Genomic DNA, 19,153 nt, shown 5'->3' on the forward strand with positions numbered 1-19,153 from the left:
TGAATAAGTAGCTGTAGTTTTGCAAGGGTTAACTAGTCTTGGGCCACAAATTTGACCCCTGAAATCAGCAGAGGGTGGTCACTTACATATCACCCACTTGTATTTTGTTTGGCCCAACGCTGTTTTGGGCATGAAATACACTGGCAAAATGGGCACACACACCATATTTTGCCATTTTGAATAAGTAGCTGTAGTTTTGCAAGGGTTAACTAGTCTTGGGCCACAAATTTTACCCCTGAAATCAACAGAGGGTGGTCACTTACATATCACCCACTTGTATTTTGCTTGGCCCAATGCTGTTTTGGGCATGAAATACACTGGCAAAGTGGGCATAAACACCATTTTATAAATTGCTATTTTGAATAAGTAGCTGTAGTTTTGCAAGGGTTAACTAGTCTTGGGCCACAAATTTGACACCTGAAATCAACAGAGAGTGGTCACTTGCATGTGACCCACTTGTATTTTGCCTGGCCCAATGCTGTTTTGGGCATGAAATACACTGGCAAAGTGGGCATAAACACCATTTTATAAATTGCTATTTTGAATAAGTAGCTGTGGTTTTGCAAGGGTTAACTAGTCTTGGGCCACAAATTTGACACATGAAATCAGCAGAGGGTGGTCACTTACATATCACCCACTTGTATTTTGTTTGGCCCAACGCTGTTTTGGGCATGAAATACACTGGCAAAGTGGGCACACACAGCATATTTTGCCATTTTGAATAAGTAGCTGTAGTTTTGCAAGGGTTAACTAGTCTTGGGCCACAAATTTGACCCCTGAAATCAGCAGAGGGTGGTCACTTACATATCACCCACTTGTATTTTGTTTGGCCCAACGCTGTTTTGGGCATGAAATACACTGGCAAAATGGGCACACACACCATATTTTGCCATTTTGAATAAGTAGCTGTAGTTTTGCAAGGGTTAACTAGTCTTGGGCCACAAATTTTACCCCTGAAATCAACAGAGGGTGGTCACTTACATATCACCCACTTGTATTTTGCTTGGCCCAATGCTGTTTTGGGCATGAAATACACTGGCAAAGTGGGCATAAACACCATTTTATAAATTGCTATTTTGAATAAGTAGCTGTAGTTTTGCAAGGGTTAACTAGTCTTGGGCCACAAATTTGACACCTGAAATCAACAGAGAGTGGTCACTTGCATGTGACCCACTTGTATTTTGCCTGGCCCAACGCTGTTTTGGGCATGAAATACACTGGCAAAGTGGGCACACACACCATATTTTGCCATTTTGAATAAGTAGCTGTAGTTTTGCAAGGGTTAACTAGTCTTGGGCCACAAATTTGACCCCTGAAATCAGCAGAGGGTGGTCACTTACATATCACCCACTTGTATTTTGTTTGGACCAACGCTGTTTTGGGCATGAAATACACAGGCAAAGTGGGCATAAACACCATTTTATAAATTGCTATTTTGAATAAGTAGCTGTGGTTTTGCAAGGGTTAACTAGTCTTGGGCCACAAATTTGACACATGAAATCAGCAGAGGGTGGTCACTTACATATCACCCACTTGTATTTTGTTTGGCCCAACGCTGTTTTGGGCATGAAATACACTGGCAAAGTGGGCACACACAGCATATTTTGCCATTTTGAATAAGTAGCTGTAGTTTTGCAAGGGTTAACTAGTCTTGGGCCACAAATTTGACCCCTGAAATCAGCAGAGGGTGGTCACTTACATATCACCCACTTGTATTTTGTTTGGCCCAACGCTGTTTTGGGCATGAAATACACTGGCAAAGTGGGCACACACACCATATTTTACCATTTTGAATAAGTAGCTGTAGTTTTGCAAGGATTAACCAGTCTTGGGCCACAAATCTGACACCTGAAATCAACAGAGGGTGGTCACTTACATGTGACGCAGTTGTATTTTGCTTGGCCCAACGCTGTTTTGGGCATGAAATATACTGGCAAAGTGGGCACACACACCATATTTTGCCATTTTGAATAAGTAGCTGTAGTTTAGCAAGGGTTAACTAGTCTTGGGCCACAAATTTGACCCCCAAAAACAACAGAGGGTGGTCACTTATATATGACGCAGTTGTATTTTGCCTGGCCCAACGCTGTTTTGAGCATGAAATATACTGGCAAAGTGGGCACACACCATATTTTGCCATTTTGAATAAGTAGCTGTAGTTTAGCAAGGGTTAACTAGTCTTGGGCCACAAATTTGACCCCCAAAAACAACAGAGGGTGGTCACTTACATATGACGCAGTTGTATTTTGCTTGGCCCAACGCTGTTTTGGGCATGAAATACACTGGCAAAGTGGGCACACACACCATATTTTACCATTTTGAATAAGTAGCTGTAGTTTTTCAAGGGTTAACCAGTCTTGGGCCACAAATCTGACACCTGAAATCAACAGAGGGTGGTCACTTACATATGACGCAGTTGTATTTTGCTTGGCCCAACGCTGTTTTGGGCATGAAATACACTGGCAAAGTGGGCACACACACCATATTTTGCCATTTTGAATAAGTAGCTGTAGTTTAGCAAGGGTTAACTAGTCTTGGGCCACAAATTTGACCCCCAAAAACAACAGATAGTGGTCACTTACATATGACGCAGTTGTATTTTGCCTGGCCCAACGCTGTTTTGGGCATGAAATACACTGGCAAAGTGGGCACACACACCATATTTTACCATTTTGAATAAGTAGCTGTAGTTTTGCAAGGGTTAACCAGTCTTGGGCCACAAATCTGACACCTGAAATCAACAGAGGGTGGTCACTTACATATGACGCAGTTGTATTTTGCTTGGCCCAACGCTGTTTTGGGCATGAAATACAGTACACTGGCAAAGTGGGCACACACACCATATTTTACCATTTTGAATAAGTAGCTGTAGTTTTGCAAGGGTTAACCAGTCTTGGGCCACAAATTTGACCCCCAAAAACAACAGAGGGTGGTCACTTACATATGACGCAGTTGTATTTTGCCTGGCCCAACGCTGTTTTGGGCATGAAATACACTGGCAAAGTGGGCACACACACCATATTTTACCATTTTGAATAAGTAGCTGTAGTTTTGCAAGGGTTAACTAGTCTTGGGCCACAAATTTGACCCCTGAAATCAACAGAGGGTGGTCACTTACATATGACCCACTTGTATTTTGCTTGGCCCAATGCTGTTTTGGGCATACAATACACTGGCAAAGTGGGCACACACACCATATTTTGCCATTTTGAATAAGTAGCTGTAGTTTTGCAAGGGTTAACTAGTCTTGGGCCACAAATTTTACCCCTGAAATCAACAGAGGGTGGTCACTTACATATCACCCACTTGTATTTTGCTTGGCCCAATGCTGTTTTGGGCATGAAATACACTGGCAAAGTGGGCATAAACACCATTTTATAAATTGCTATTTTGAATAAGTAGCTGTAGTTTTGCAAGGGTTAACTAGTCTTGGGCCACAAATTTGACACCTGAAATCAACAGAGAGTGGTCACTTGCATGTGACCCACTTGTATTTTGCCTGGCCCAATGCTGTTTTGGGCATGAAATACACTGGCAAAGTGGGCACACACACCATATTTTGCCATTTTGAATAAGTAGCTGTAGTTTTGCAAGGGTTAACTAGTCTTGGGCCACAAATTTGACCCCTGAAATCAGCAGAGGGTGGTCACTTACATATCACCCACTTGTATTTTGTTTGGCCCAACGCTGTTTTGGGCATGAAATACACTGGCAAAGTGGGCATAAACACCATTTTATAAATTGCTATTTTAAATAAGTAGCTGTGGTTTTGCAAGGGTTAACTAGTCTTGGGCCACAAATTTGACACATGAAATCAGCAGAGGGTGGTCACTTACATATCACCCACTTGTATTTTGTTTGGCCCAACGCTGTTTTGGGCATGAAATACACTGGCAAAGTGGGCACACACAGCATATTTTGCCATTTTGAATAAGTAGCTGTAGTTTTGCAAGGGTTAACTAGTCTTGGGCCACAAATTTGACCCCTGAAATCAGCAGAGGGTGGTCACTTACATATCACCCACTTGTATTTTGTTTGGCCCAACGCTGTTTTGGGCATGAAATACACTGGCAAAATGGGCACACACACCATATTTTGCCATTTTGAATAAGTAGCTGTAGTTTTGCAAGGGTTAACTAGTCTTGGGCCACAAATTTTACCCCTGAAATCAACAGAGGGTGGTCACTTACATATCACCCACTTGTATTTTGCTTGGCCCAATGCTGTTTTGGGCATGAAATACACTGGCAAAGTGGGCATAAACACCATTTTATAAATTGCTATTTTGAATAAGTAGCTGTAGTTTTGCAAGGGTTAACTAGTCTTGGGCCACAAATTTGACACCTGAAATCAACAGAGAGTGGTCACTTGCATGTGACCCACTTGTATTTTGCCTGGCCCAATGCTGTTTTGGGCATGAAATACACTGGCAAAGTGGGCATAAACACCATTTTATAAATTGCTATTTTGAATAAGTAGCTGTGGTTTTGCAAGGGTTAACTAGTCTTGGGCCACAAATTTGACACATGAAATCAGCAGAGGGTGGTCACTTACATATCACCCACTTGTATTTTGTTTGGCCCAACGCTGTTTTGGGCATGAAATACACTGGCAAAGTGGACACACACAGCATATTTTGCCATTTTGAATAAGTAGCTGTAGTTTTGCAAGGGTTAACTAGTCTTGGGCCACAAATTTGACCCCTGAAATCAGCAGAGGGTGGTCACTTACATATCACCCACTTGTATTTTGTTTGGCCCAACGCTGTTTTGGGCATGAAATACACTGGCAAAATGGGCACACACACCATATTTTGCCATTTTGAATAAGTAGCTGTAGTTTTGCAAGGGTTAACTAGTCTTGGGCCACAAATTTTACCCCTGAAATCAACAGAGGGTGGTCACTTACATATCACCCACTTGTATTTTGCTTGGCCCAACGCTGTTTTGGGCATGAAATACACTGGCAAAGTGGGCATAAACACCATTTTATAAATTGCTATTTTGAATAAGTAGCTGTAGTTTTGCAAGGGTTAACTAGTCTTGGGCCACAAATTTGACACCTGAAATCAGCAGAGGGTGGTCACTTACATATCACCCACTTGTATTTTGCTTGGCCCAACGCTGTTTTGGGCATGAAATACACTGGCAAAGTGGGCATAAACACCATTTTATAAATTGCTATTTTGAATAAGTAGCTGTAGTTTTGCAAGGGTTAACTAGTCTTGGGCCACAAATTTGACACCTGAAATCAGCAGAGGGTGGTCACTTACATATCACCCACTTGTATTTTGCTTGGCCCAATGCTGTTTTGGGCATGAAATACACTGGCAAAGTGGGCACACACCATATTTTGATATTTTGAATAAGTAGCTGTAGTTTTGCAAGGGTTAACTAGTCTTGGGCCACAAATTTGACCCCTGAAATCAGCAGAGGGTGGTCACTTACATATCACCCACTTGTATTTTGTTTGGCCCAACGCTGTTTTGGGCATGAAATACACTGGCAAAATGGGCACACACACCATATTTTGCCATTTTGAATAAGTAGCTGTAGTTTTGCAAGGGTTAACTAGTCTTGGGCCACAAATTTTACCCCTGAAATCAACAGAGGGTGGTCACTTACATATCACCCACTTGTATTTTGCTTGGCCCAACGCTGTTTTGGGCATGAAATACACTGGCAAAGTGGGCATAAACACCTTTTTATAAATTGCTATTTTGAATAAGTAGCTGTAGTTTTGCAAGGGTTAACTAGTCTTGGGCCACAAATTTGACACCTGAAATCAGCAGAGGGTGGTCACTTACATATCACCCACTTGTATTTTGCTTGGCCCAACGCTGTTTTGGGCATGAAATACACTGGCAAAGTGGGCATAAACACCATTTTATAAATTGCTATTTTGAATAAGTAGCTGTAGTTTTGCAAGGGTTAACTAGTCTTGGGCCACAAATTTGACACCTGAAATCAGCAGAGGGTGGTCACTTACATATCACCCACTTGTATTTTGCTTGGCCCAATGCTGTTTTGGGCATGAAATACACTGGCAAAGTGGGCACACACCATATTTTGATATTTTGAATAAGTAGCTGTAGTTTTGCAAGGGTTAACTAGTCTTGGGCCACAAATTTGACCCCTGAAATCAGCAGAGGGTGGTCACTTACATATCACCCACTTGTATTTTGTTTGGCCCAACGCTGTTTTGGGCATGAAATACACTGGCAAAATGGGCACACACACCATATTTTGCCATTTTGAATAAGTAGCTGTAGTTTTGCAAGGGTTAACTAGTCTTGGGCCACAAATTTGACACCTGAAATCAGCAGAGGGTGGTCACTTACATATCACCCACTTGTATTTTGCTTGGCCCAACGCTGTTTTGGGCATGAAATACACTGGCAAAGTGGGCATAAACACCATTTTATAAATTGCTATTTTGAATAAGTAGCTGTAGTTTTGCAAGGGTTAACTAGTCTTGGGCCACAAATTTGACACCTGAAATCAGCAGAGGGTGGTCACTTACATATCACCCACTTGTATTTTGCTTGGCCCAATGCTGTTTTGGGCATGAAATACACTGGCAAAGTGGGCACACACCATATTTTGATATTTTGAATAAGTAGCTGTAGTTTTGCAAGGGTTAACTAGTCTTGGGCCACAAATTTGACCCCTGAAATCAGCAGAGGGTGGTCACTTACATATCACCCACTTGTATTTTGTTTGGCCCAACGCTGTTTTGGGCATGAAATACACTGGCAAAATGGGCACACACACCATATTTTGCCATTTTGAATAAGTAGCTGTAGTTTTGCAAGGGTTAACTAGTCTTGGGCCACAAATTTGACACCTGAAATCAGCAGAGGGTGGTCACTTACATATCACCCACTTGTATTTTGCTTGGCCCAACGCTGTTTTGGGCATGAAATACACTGGCAAAGTGGGCATAAACACCATTTTATAAATTGCTATTTTGAATAAGTAGCTGTAGTTTTGCAAGGGTTAACTAGTCTTGGGCCACAAATTTGACACCTGAAATCAGCAGAGGGTGGTCACTTACATATCACCCACTTGTATTTTGCTTGGCCCAATGCTGTTTTGGGCATGAAATACACTGGCAAAGTGGGCACACACCATATTTTGATATTTTGAATAAGTAGCTGTAGTTTTGCAAGGGTTAACTAGTCTTGGGCCTCAAATTTGACCCCTGAAATCAGCAGAGGGTGGTCACTTACATATCACCCACTTGTATTTTGTTTGGCCCAACGCTGTTTTGGGCATGAAATACACTGGCAAAGTGGGCATAAACACCATTTTATAAATTGCTATTTTGAATAAGTAGCTGTAGTTTTGCAAGGGTTAACTAGTCTTGGGCCACAAATTTGACACCTGGAATCAGGAGCCTATCAATACAGTCTCTGCGTATAAAGCTTTTCTTAAATTCTGCAATGTAGTCTCTGCGGGCCTAGGGGGTAATTCAGACTCCATCACTGCAGCAGCAGCGATCGCAGTCTGAATTACTTTGTGGAGTGCGCAATCCGGGAGCCCAGTGAGATTCTATCAGCATCTCAGGGCTTCGATCGCCTCTGCCTGATTGACAGGCAGAGGCGGTCATGTGGTGGGAAGGGGCATGCCACCGGCTTTAGAACCACGGTCCGGACAACGGTGGCCTGTCTGGACCGTTGGGGGGTGGCCCGAGGCAGCTGCGTGGTGTTACACACAGACTCTGCGACCCGGGATGTGGCGAGTAGCGGACTGCCAGCGTGCAGGAGCTTCGTTTGCAGGGAGTTACTCATCAGGTACAAAATCATCGACACCGTGCAATGGTTTTGTACCTGTGCGAGGGGGATGGGGGGGGGCTAGGGCCAGTCATGCAGGGCGGACCAGCCCTGTGCTGGGCATCCACCCGCATGTCAGAGTACATGATTGTAGATGTGCTACATTTAGCACATCTGTGATTAGATCTTGTCTGGGGACTGTTTCCTCAGACATTCAGTGAATGATGCTGCCCTGTGGCAAATTCGCGCATGCACCTACGCAGTGGCGGAACAAGACCATGGTGGGCCGAGGTGCAACAAAATGCGTTGCCCCAGCCCGCCCAAGATCCAAAACGTGTGTCAAAAAATAGGGCATGGTCTCATTGAAAAGGGGTGTGGGCACACAATAGTACCACCAATTCAAATTATGCCACACAGTAGTGCAACCTCATTACATTACACTGATTTACATTACATTACACTGAACAGTAGTACTCCTTATATACATTACGCTACACAGTACTGCTCCTGAAACACGTTATGCCACACAGTATTGCTTCTTATACGCATTACGCCACATAGTAGAGCTCCTTCTACACGTTACGCCACACAGTAGTGCTCCTGAAACACGTTATGCCACACAGTACTGCTTCTTATACGCATTACGCCACATAGTAGAGCTCCTTCTACACGTTACGCCACACAGTAGTTCTTATACACATTACAACACACAGTAGTGCCTCTTATACATGTTACGCCACACAGTAGTATCTTAATATACGTTATACCACACAGTAGTATCTTAATATACGTTATACCACACAGTAGTGCTCCTGATACACGTTACTCCACCCAGTACTGTTCCTTATACATGTTACGCAACACAGTAGAGCTCCTTATACACGTTACAACACACTGTAATGGTCCTTATACACTTTACGCCACACAATAGTGCTCCTTATACACGTTACGCCACACAGTGGTGCTTCTTATAGACGTTACACCACACAGTAATACCCCTTATACAGGTTAAGCCACACAGTAGAGCTCCTTATACACATTACGCCACACAGTAGAGCTTCTTTTACACATAACGCCAATATAGTAGGCACTACGGTAAAGTTTTAGGGTTAGGCTGCTGGGGGGGAGGGGGGAGGCACTGGGGTGGTGGCTAGGGTTAGGCTGTGGGGAGGGGTAAAGGTTAAGGTTAGCTACTAGGGAAAGGTTTAGGGATTAGGGATAATGGGGAAAATACTCACCAGAACACTGCTGAGACATCGCCAATGCAATGTGATCCAGAAAAAGGCACTGCTGTCACCGGTATAAAGTACGAAACTGCTATATCACAAGGGACTGTTTGTTGACAGTTCTTTATGTCGACATAATGAATATCAATATGATAACTGTCGGACAATTGTATCCAACTCCCACAAAAACTCAGAAGACTTCTCACTGTATAAAAATGGGACAATTCCTTTGTACAAGGATACACAAGGCCCATGGAGACAGATGTCCACACTATGCATCATGCAGCCAGCAGCAGCACATGCACCCTGGGTGACAACACATGACCCTGTGCCTGGCTGCCTTAGTGGGGTCACTCTATGCTGTGCTGTATGTTATATGTCACTGCACAGTCACCATTACTATTTGCAGAGAGACCACCACCTCCCAATCTCCGCCCCCTCAATGTAGGCTCCGCCTCTTCGAGGTCCGCGATTCTGAGTTTGCAGGATGAAATGTACAATTAGAAAAATGTATAATAAAATAAAAATAAATAAACACACAGCTGCCTTACCGCCTTTACAAGGAATGCTGCTGCACTAACTCTACAGTTTAGCCGCATGGTCACGTGATGCTCCGGCTCCGGTAGCAAAAAGAAACAGCTGGGCTGCCCGTGAATGAGAGGGGAAGATGGCCCCTTCTCCTTCTCCAGACTCCTCCACTGCATCCTCCTCCCCCTCTGGCCAGACTGCAGCTCAGCCTCATTCTGTTAAGGGGAAGCGGCGGCTTGCAGCGCGCCGGCAGGTGGCATGTAATGAGTCAGTCTCACTCATTGTAGTGCCTCCGGCTGTGGGCCCCTTCATCGTGGAGGGGCCCTGCCGGTTGCACCGCTGCAAGTTCCACCCCTGAACCTACGATAATAGCCCACCAGACCAAAGAATATCCTGAGTTGCGACATACATTTTAGCTTAGGCCATGTGAAGACTGCTTCCACCTTGCCAGGTTGAGGTTTAACTTACCCTTGGCATACAATATACCCCAGATACTTTGCCTCCACAGATATGATGGCACACTTCTCCAGGTTAGCTGTGAACCCTTGTGCCTGTAGAGACTGTAACACTGCATCCACCTTTGGAAGGTGCGACTGGAACAAACCCACTGTGGTAGAGAAGGCTGTTGTTGCTTTGGCAGCTTCCATCAGAGGAATTTGCCAGTACCCCTTCAGTAAATCTAGCGTAGTTAGATACAGGCTTATTGCTAAGTTCATAAACCCGGGGCATAGGATAGGAATCAAACCGAGGAACTTTATTTAACTTTCTGAAGTCATTACAGAATCTCAAAGCTCCAAAAAGCTTGGGCTCTAAAAAAAAATGGGATTATTCCATTCACTGTTTGACTACTCTGTGACCCCCAAGCGCCGCATCACTTCCAGTTCCCGTTTTACTGCTGCCTGTTGGGCCTCAGATATACAATATTGCCTTTGTTTTATCACCCCCCTGGGTGGAGTAACATTGTCATGCTGTATGATTTGAGTTTTCCCCAGGAGGGCAGAGAACACAACCTGGTACTGTGCTACTAAGTTTACCACTTCTTGTTTCTGGCTAGGACTCAGTTACTTCAGTAGGCACCTGACATTCTGGGGTTTTCATGGCCACTAAAGAGGGATGACTGGCACTTTCCAAGGCTTCAACAAATTCACATGGTAGACTTTTACCTCTTTCCTTCTACCTTCCTGCCGTACCTAGACACAAGTATCAGTACCTTGTTGCCCCTATTGAGAGTCCGGTTGACAGCAGTAACGCCATGACTGCGTTTTTGATCCTGTTGAGCTCTTGCCATATGCTTGGTCAGAAGTGGCGCAATTTGCCTTAGACAGCCATATAATTGGGACACAAACTGAACGATGTTAGGCTCTTGGGACGGGATCAGTACTAAATCCCGCAGGATGGGATCCCGGCGGTCGAAATACTGACGCCGGAATTTCGACCACACAATCCCGACAGGGGTGGCGAGCAGAACGCAGCCCATTGTGGGCTCGCTTTGCTCGCCACGCTGCAGGCACGGTGCTTTGCTATGCTCAGCACACTTTTATATTCTCCCTCTATGGGTGTCGTGGACACCCACGGAGGCAGAATATGTCGGGATTGTGCCGGTCGGGGTTCCGGCGTCAGTATTTCAACCGCCGGGATTCCGTCCGGCGGGATCTTAACCGCATCCCCTTGGGACAATTGCTGCTCCCACCCATCTTTTAATAGATCTAGTATCCCTCTGCGTTGTCTACCATAGAGGAGTTTGAAGGGTCTAAACCCCATACAGTCTCTATATAAAGTCTCTATATAAATAAAGGATAATAATAATAATAATAATAATAATAATAATAAAAAAAGAGGCTTGGGGTACCTCTCAAACTGCCAACATTAGCTAAGGTAAGAGTAGGTCCTAATCTCGCTTCTCCTGTGACACTGCCCTTTTCATCATCTGCATAAGGGTTCTGTTAAAGCATTCAACCAAGCCGTCTGTCTGCGGGTGGTAAACCGAAATGGTAATTCTATCCACCTTTAACAGGCGACACAGGTATTTCATTAATTTAGACACAAAAGGGGTACCTTAGTCGGTCAGGACCTCTATTGGTATTCCTAGACGGGTATACAGCATCAAGAACTCCTGGACAATAGTGCTAGATTTCATGTTACATAGTGGTATGGCCTCCGGGTACCCGGTGGAGTAGTCCACCGTCACCAATATATACTGATGCCCATGATCCGATTTTTCTACTGGCCCTATCAGATCTATAAAAATTGGCTGAATAGGCATGGAAATTATAGTCAGGAAAACCAAGGTCGCCCTAAATTCTGTCTGGGGTGCATTCTTTTAGTACACTGGGCATTCCTGACAATATTATTTTACTGCAGCATGAATGCCTGGCCAGGAGAAACATAGCTGGAGAGTTTTCCTCTCCCCTAAATGGCCACCCCATAAATGCATGTGAGCCGCCCTCAGTACCAGCTGCTCGTGTTTTCGGGGAATCAGCAACTGGTCTACCCTTTTACCTTGCAAATAAGTTACAAGGTAAAAAAAAAATGTTTTTCACATAAAGTAAGGTACACCTCCAGGTGGTAAAGCAGAGTTTACCTTACCATTTACCACTACCACATTTTAAAAAGTATTAGACAAGTTGCCATCGTTATGTTGATCTCGCCTAAAGTCCTGCAAAGACACTCTTTCGCAAATGGGGGACTAATGTGTCTCAATCTCACTGGCAAGAGAGGGGTTTACAGTCATACAACCTTGGCTTCCAGTAGATCTTGGCCCCTGCGACAGCTTAACCTTTGTCTGTCTGCCAATGTCATGCCAGGTAACAAACTCCTGCAACAGTGGGAAGTCCTGGCCCAGGATTAGTGGATAAAGAGGTTTGGAAGCTACTGTGACTACCATTTTTACTGGTCTTACTTTAATCACCACCGGCAGGTGCACTCATGGGCATTCTTCTATGTCACCAAGTATACATAGCATCTTTACCAGAAGCACAACCTGGCCAGACCCGGGAAGAACCAGGTTAGCAGAGATGATAGATAATTCATTGCCAGTATCAACCAAGGCCCAGATATCCCAGCCTTCAATCTGTACCATCAGATGAAATGGTAGTTTCAGCTGGGGAAATAATTCCAGGCGCCATACTGAATACAGGTTGTACTGTTTTCCCTGAGCTGCAATCCACTAGCTCACCCTGCTTTAGGAAGTACCGCTGTGCATGACTGGGCTCTCTGCAATCAAAACATATGACTGGAGACGGGCTGTTTGGTTTAACAATGGGGATCTGGGTATTGGGCTTATGTACTGGCTGTAACCCTTGCTTGGCTTTATTAAAATTTCCCAGGGTCAGGTACCTCTCAATCACCACTGCTAGCTCCTCAATTGTCTGGGGTCAGCCTGCAAAGGCCCAGTGTTTTACACCACGGTCTGATACCCGTATAGCCTGGTCTAGAGCCATCACTTCCACTACCCACTGAGAAGAGTTTTTATCTGTAACCAGGTTTTACTCAGTTTGGCCAATTATGCCAGTTTGACCACTGGAGGCTCAGATGGGTTCAGCTGCAACTCATAATATTCTTGGGCTTTGCTGGGACCCGTCACCCCAATCCTGCTGAGTATAGCTTCCTTCAAGCAAGGATAAGAGCTGACTTCAGACAACTTTAACGCAACATAGACTCTCTATGACTCCCCTGTGCGATAAGGAGCTAATCTAACCCTTGATTTCTGGTATCAAATATGTCGCCCAAGACTAGTTAACCCTTGCAAAACTACAGCTACATATTCAAAATGGTAAATCATAATATGGTGGTTGTGCCTACTTTCCCAGCGTAATTCATTCACAAATCAATGTTGGGCCAAGCAGAATACAAGTGGGTGATATGTAAGTGACCACATTCTGTTGATTGCAGGTCTCACAATTGTGTCCCAAGACTAGTTAACTCTTGCAAAACTATAGCTACTTATTCAAAATGGTAAAATATGGTGTGTGGGCACACTTTGCCAGTGTATTTCATGCCCAAAACAGCGTTGGGCCAAGCAAAATACAAGTGGGTCATATGTAAGTGACTACGCTTTGTTGATTTCAGGTGTCAAATTTGTGGCCCAAGACTAATTAACCCTTGCAAAACTACAGCTACTTATTCAAAATGGCAATTTATAAAATGGTGTTTGTGCCCACTTTGCCAGTGTATTTCATGCCCAAAACCGCATTGGGCCAAGCAAAATACAAGTGGGTCATATGTAACTGACCACCCTCTGTTGATTTCAGGTGTCAAATTTGTGGCCCAAGACTAGTTAACCCTTGCAAAACTACAGCTACTTATTCAAAATGGAAAATATGGTGTGTGTGCCCACTATGCCAGTGTATTTCATGCCCAAAACAGCGTTGGGCCAGGCAAAATACAAGTGGGTCACATGCAAGTGACCACTCTCTGTTGATTTCAGGGGTCAAATTTGTGGCCCAAGACTAATTAACCCTTGCAAAACTACAGCTACTTATTCAAAATGGCAATTTATAAAATGGTGTTTGTGCCCACTTTGCCAGTGTATTTCATGCCCAAAACCGCATTGGGCCAAGCAAAATACAAGTGGGTCATATGTAAGTGACCACCCTCTGTTGATTTCAGGTGTCAAATTTGTGGCCCAAGACTGGTTAACCCTTGCAAAACTACAGCTACTTATTCAAAATGGAAAATATGGTGTGTGTGCCCACTATGCCAGTGTATTTCATGCCCAAAACAGCGTTGGGCCAGGCAAAATACAAGTGGGTCACATGCAAGTGACCACTCTCTGTTGATTTCAGGGGTCAAATTTGTGGCCCAAGACTAATTAACCCTTGCAAAACTACAGCTACTTATTCAAAATGGCAATTTATAAAATGGTGTTTGTGCCCACTTTGCCAGTGTATTTCATGCCCAAAACCGCATTGGGCCAAGCAAAATACAAGTGGGTCATATGTAACTGACCACCCTCTGTTGATTTCAGGTGTCAAATTTGTGGCCCAAGACTGGTTAACCCTTGCAAAACTACAGCTACTTATTCAAAATGGAAAATATGGTGTGTGTGCCCACTATGCCAGTGTATTTCATGCCCAAAACAGCGTTGGGCCAGGCAAAATACAAGTGGGTCACATGCAAGTGACCACTCTCTGTTGATTTCAGGGGTCAAATTTGTGGCCCAAGACTGGTTAACCCTTGCAAAACTACAGCTACTTATTCAAAATGGAAAATAGGGTGTGTGTGCCCGCTTTGCCAGTGTATTTCATGCCCAAAACAGTGTTGGGCCAAACAAAATACAAGTGGGTCATATGTAACTGACCACCCTCTGTTGATTTCAGGTGTCAAATTTGTGGCCCAAGACTGGTTAACCCTTGCAAAACTACAGCTACTTATTCAAAATGGAAAATATGGTGTGTGTGCCCACTATGCCAGTGTATTTCATGCCCAAAACAGCGTTGGGCCAGGCAAAATACAAGTGGGTCACATGCAAGTGACCACTCTCTGTTGATTTCAGGGGTAAAATTTGTGGCCCAAGACTAATTAACCCTTGCAAAACTACAGCTACTTATTCAAAATGGAAAATATGGTGTGTGTGCCCACTATGCCAGTGTATTTCATGCCCAAAACAGCGTTGGGCCAGGCAAAATACAAGTGGGTCACATGCAAGTGACCACTCTCTGTTGATTTCAGGGGTCAAATTTGTGGCCCAAGACTAATTAACCCTTGCAAAACTACAGCTACTTATTCAAAATGGCAATTTATAAAATGGTGTTTGTGCCCACTTTGCCAGTGTATTTCATGCCCAAAACCGCATTGGGCCAAGCAAAATACAAGTGGGTCATATGTAAGTGACCACCCTCTGTTGATTTCAGGTGTCAAATTTGTGGCCCAAGACTGGTTAACCCTTGCAAAACTACAGCTACTTATTCAAAATGGAAAATATGGTGTGTGTGCCCACTATGCCAGTGTATTTCATGCCCAAAACAGCGTTGGGCCAGGCAAAATACAAGTGGGTCACATGCAAGTGACCACTCTCTGTTGATTTCAGGGGTCAAATTTGTGGCCCAAGACTAATTAACCCTTGCAAAACTACAGCTACTTATTCAAAATGGCAATTTATAAAATGGTGTTTGTGCCCACTTTGCCAGTGTATTTCATGCCCAAAACCGCATTGGGCCAAGCAAAATACAAGTGGGTCATATGTAAGTGACCACCCTCTGTTGATTTCAGGTGTCAAATTTGTGGCCCAAGACTGGTTAACCCTTGCAAAACTACAGCTACTTATTCAAAATGGAAAATATGGTGTGTGTGCCCACTATGCCAGTGTATTTCATGCCCAAAACAGCGTTGGGCCAGGCAAAATACAAGTGGGTCACATGCAAGTGACCACTCTCTGTTGATTTCAGGGGTCAAATTTGTGGCCCAAGACTAATTAACCCTTGCAAAACTACAGCTACTTATTCAAAATGGCAATTTATAAAATGGTGTTTGTGCCCACTTTGCCAGTGTATTTCATGCCCAAAACCGCATTGGGCCAAGCAAAATACAAGTGGGTCATATGTAACTGACCACCCTCTGTTGATTTCAGGTGTCAAATTTGTGGCCCAAGACTGGTTAACCCTTGCAAAACTACAGCTACTTATTCAAAATGGAAAATATGGTGTGTGTGCCCACTATGCCAGTGTATTTCATGCCCAAAACAGCGTTGGGCCAGGCAAAATACAAGTGGGTCACATGCAAGTGACCACTCTCTGTTGATTTCAGGGGTCAAATTTGTGGCCCAAGACTGGTTAACCCTTGCAAAACTACAGCTACTTATTCAAAATGGAAAATAGGGTGTGTGTGCACGCTTTGCCAGTGTATTTCATGCCCAAAACAGTGTTGGGCCAAACAAAATACAAGTGGGTCATATGTAACTGACCACCCTCTGTTGATTTCAGGTGTCAAATTTGTGGCCCAAGACTAGTTAACCCTTGCAAAACTACAGCTACTTATTCAAAATGGAAAATATGGTGTGTGTGCCCACTATGCCAGTGTATTTCATGCCCAAAACAGCGTTGGGCCAGGCAAAATACAAGTGGGTCACATGCAAGTGACCACTCTCTGTTGATTTCAGGGGTCAAATTTGTGGCCCAAGACTAATTAACCCTTGCAAAACTACAGCTACTTATTCAAAATGGCAATTTATAAAATGGTGTTTGTGCCCACTTTGCCAGTGTATTTCATGCCCAAAACCGCATTGGGCCAAGCAAAATACAAGTGGGTCATATGTAAGTGACCACCCTCTGTTGATTTCAGGTGTCAAATTTGTGGCCCAAGACTGGTTAACCCTTGCAAAACTACAGCTACTTATTCAAAATGGAAAATATGGTGTGTGTGCCCACTATGCCAGTGTATTTCATGCCCAAAACAGCGTTGGGCCAGGCAAAATACAAGTGGGTCACATGCAAGTGACCACTCTCTGTTGATTTCAGGGGTCAAATTTGTGGCCCAAGACTAATTAACCCTTGCAAAACTACAGCTACTTATTCAAAATGGCAATTTATAAAATGGTGTTTGTGCCCACTTTGCCAGTGTATTTCATGCCCAAAACCGCATTGGGCCAAGCAAAATACAAGTGGGTCATATGTAACTGACCACCCTCTGTTGATTTCAGGTGTCAAATTTGTGGCCCAAGACTGGTTAACCCTTGCAAAACTACAGCTACTTATTCAAAATGGAAAATATGGTGTGTGTGCCCACTATGCCAGTGTATTTCATGCCCAAAACAGCGTTGGGCCAGGCAAAATACAAGTGGGTCACATGCAAGTGACCACTCTCTGTTGATTTCAGGGGTCAAATTTGTGGCCCAAGACTAATTAACCCTTGCAAAACTACAGCTACTTATTCAAAATGGCAATTTATAAAATGGTGTTTGTGCCCACTTTGCCAGTGTATTTCATGCCCAAAACCGCATTGGGCCAAGCAAAATACAAGTGGGTCATATGTAAGTGACCACCCTCTGTTGATTTCAGGTGTCAAATTTGTGGCCCAAGACTGGTTAACCCTTGCAAAACTACAGCTACTTATTCAAAATGGAAAATATGGTGTGTGTGCCCACTATGCCAGTGTATTTCATGCCCAAAACAGCGTTGGGCCAGGCAAAATACAAGTGGGTCACATGCAAGTGACCACTCTCTGTTGATTTCAGGGGTCAAATTTGTGGCCCAAGACTAATTAACCCTTGCAAAACTACAGCTACTTATTCAAAATGGCAATTTATAAAATGGTGTTTGTGCCCACTTTGCCAGTGTATTTCATGCCCAAAACCGCATTGGGCCAAGCAAAATACAAGTGGGTCATATGTAACTGACCACCCTCTGTTGATTTCAGGTGTCAAATTTGTGGCCCAAGACTGGTTAACCCTTGCAAAACTACAGCTACTTATTCAAAATGGAAAATATGGTGTGTGTGCCCACTATGCCAGTGTATTTCATGCCCAAAACAGCGTTGGGCCAGGCAAAATACAAGTGGGTCACATGCAAGTGACCACTCTCTGTTGATTTCAGGGGTCAAATTTGTGGCCCAAGACTGGTTAACCCTTGCAAAACTACAGCTACTTATTCAAAATGGAAAATAGGGTGTGTGTGCACGCTTTGCCAGTGTATTTCATGCCCAAAACAGTGTTGGGCCAAACAAAATACAAGTGGGTCATATGTAAGTGACCACCCTCTGTTGATTTCAGGTGTCAAATTTGTGGCCCAAGACTAGTTAACCCTTGCAAAACTACAGCTACTTATTCAAAATGGAAAATATGGTGTGTGTGCCCACTATGCCAGTGTATTTCATGCCCAAAACAGCGTTGGGCCAGGCAAAATACAAGTGGGTCACATGCAAGTGACCACTCTCTGTTGATTTCAGGGGTCAAATTTGTGGCCCAAGACTAATTAACCCTTGCAAAACTACAGCTACTTATTCAAAATGGCAATTTATAAAATGGTGTTTGTGCCCACTTTGCCAGTGTATTTCATGCCCAAAACCGCATTGGGCCAAGCAAAATACAAGTGGGTCATATGTAAGTGACCACCCTCTGTTGATTTCAGGTGTCAAATTTGTGGCCCAAGACTGGTTAACCCTTGCAAAACTACAGCTACTTATTCAAAATGGAAAATATGGTGTGTGTGCCCACTATGCCAGTGTATTTCATGCCCAAAACAGCGTTGGGCCAGGCAAAATACAAGTGGGTCACATGCAAGTGACCACTCTCTGTTGATTTCAGGGGTCAAATTTGTGGCCCAAGACTAATTAACCCTTGCAAAACTACAGCTACTTATTCAAAATGGCAATTTATAAAATGGTGTTTGTGCCCACTTTGCCAGTGTATTTCATGCCCAAAACCGCATTGGGCCAAGCAAAATACAAGTGGGTCATATGTAAGTGACCACCCTCTGTTGATTTCAGGTGTCAAATTTGTGGCCCAAGACTGGTTAACCCTTGCAAAACTACAGCTACTTATTCAAAATGGAAAATATGGTGTGTGTGCCCACTATGCCAGTGTATTTCATGCCCAAAACAGCGTTGGGCCAGGCAAAATACAAGTGGGTCACATGCAAGTGACCACTCTCTGTTGATTTCAGGGGTCAAATTTGTGGCCCAAGACTGGTTA

The 19,153-nt window shown here is 43.9% G+C and overlaps 1 pseudogene; it reads right to left on the minus strand.

The window, feature by feature from the left end:
* Positions 1-19,153, minus strand: part of LOC134994280 (uncharacterized) — a 49,844-nt pseudogene that overhangs the window by 8,655 nt on the left and 22,036 nt on the right.

The sequence above is a fragment of the Pseudophryne corroboree genome, unplaced genomic scaffold (assembly GCF_028390025.1).
Source record: "Pseudophryne corroboree isolate aPseCor3 unplaced genomic scaffold, aPseCor3.hap2 scaffold_1294, whole genome shotgun sequence".
NCBI classification, from domain to species: Eukaryota; Metazoa; Chordata; class Amphibia; order Anura; family Myobatrachidae; genus Pseudophryne; species Pseudophryne corroboree.